The sequence below is a fragment of the Gavialis gangeticus genome, unplaced genomic scaffold (assembly GCF_001723915.1).
Source record: "Gavialis gangeticus isolate Ggan-Ray unplaced genomic scaffold, GavGan_comp1, whole genome shotgun sequence".
NCBI lineage: Eukaryota > Metazoa > Chordata > Crocodylia > Gavialidae > Gavialis > Gavialis gangeticus.
Genome location: NW_017729032.1, coordinates 160,622,680 through 160,623,640, shown reverse-complemented (window position 1 = coordinate 160,623,640; position 961 = coordinate 160,622,680). Strand labels below are relative to the sequence as shown.

Genomic DNA, 961 nt, shown 5'->3' with positions numbered 1-961 from the left:
TTTTTTTTTTTTTTTTTTTTTTTTTTTTTTTTTATTCTGGAAATATGGTAATATAATACCTGTGGAAGAGTTTAGAAGGGATCAGGTAGATGGTTATGAGGCATGAAGTTAAGTAGCTCCCTTGGCTCTATCGGTCTAGAAATGCTGCTGCCTTTGCCAGGTTTTAAACTTTGGGTGGAGCAGGAATTGGAGGGAGGTGCAAGTGCATCGCTGCCCCCCCCCGAATCTGCCCTTGGGTGTCCCAGTGCTCCTGCTGGGATGTAAAGCTGCAAGTTCTTGGCTAGAGGGTCTTGCCCCTCTGCTTAGGGTCAGTCTGGTTGTCATGTTTGGGGTCAGGAAGGTATTTTACCCTGTAGTCAGAGTGGCAAGGGCTGTGAGGGCTTTTTGATTTTATAGCCAGGGAGTAGCTCTTCACCTGAGATCTCTTGACAGCCTTTTACAGAAACTGGATGCTGTGTTGTTCTTGCTTTTACCTGTGGCTGGTTATGTCACTGTCTTGTGGTGTTGTTTCAGGGTTGATTGGAGTTTAAGGCATTCTGATTATGGATCTATATAGGATGGTTTGGATAAGGATGATCCTGCCTCAGGCAGGGGTGTAGAGTAGAACTTAGATGACCTCCTGGAGGTCCTTGCCAGCTGTACCTCTCTGATCCTATAAGGAAGAAAGCTCTGGGAATTGTGCAGGTCTGGGGTTCTTGGGCCCAAAGTGCAACATATGGAGCTTGTTGGGTCAAGGGAGCAGGTGGGTTATCAGCAGGACAGTCTTGATCTGAGCTGCCAGGCCAGAGGGATCTTCTGAGTGAGTCACCTGTATAACCTGTAGTCAGTGAAATGTGTGAAGGTAGAAAATAAGATGCCAGGTCCATAATCGGTGGTAACGACTGACTGGACCCATTAGTCAGTGTTAATGGGTAGATTTATGATTCTTTGCACTTGAAGATGTGGCCCAGTAAACTAGTTT

The 961-nt window shown here is 46.0% G+C and overlaps 1 protein-coding gene across 3 annotated transcripts in view; it reads left to right on the top strand.

The window, feature by feature from the left end:
- Nucleotides 1-961, top strand: part of ASMTL (acetylserotonin O-methyltransferase-like) — an 86,872-nt gene that overhangs the window by 1,032 nt on the left and 84,879 nt on the right. The window lies entirely within an intron of this gene.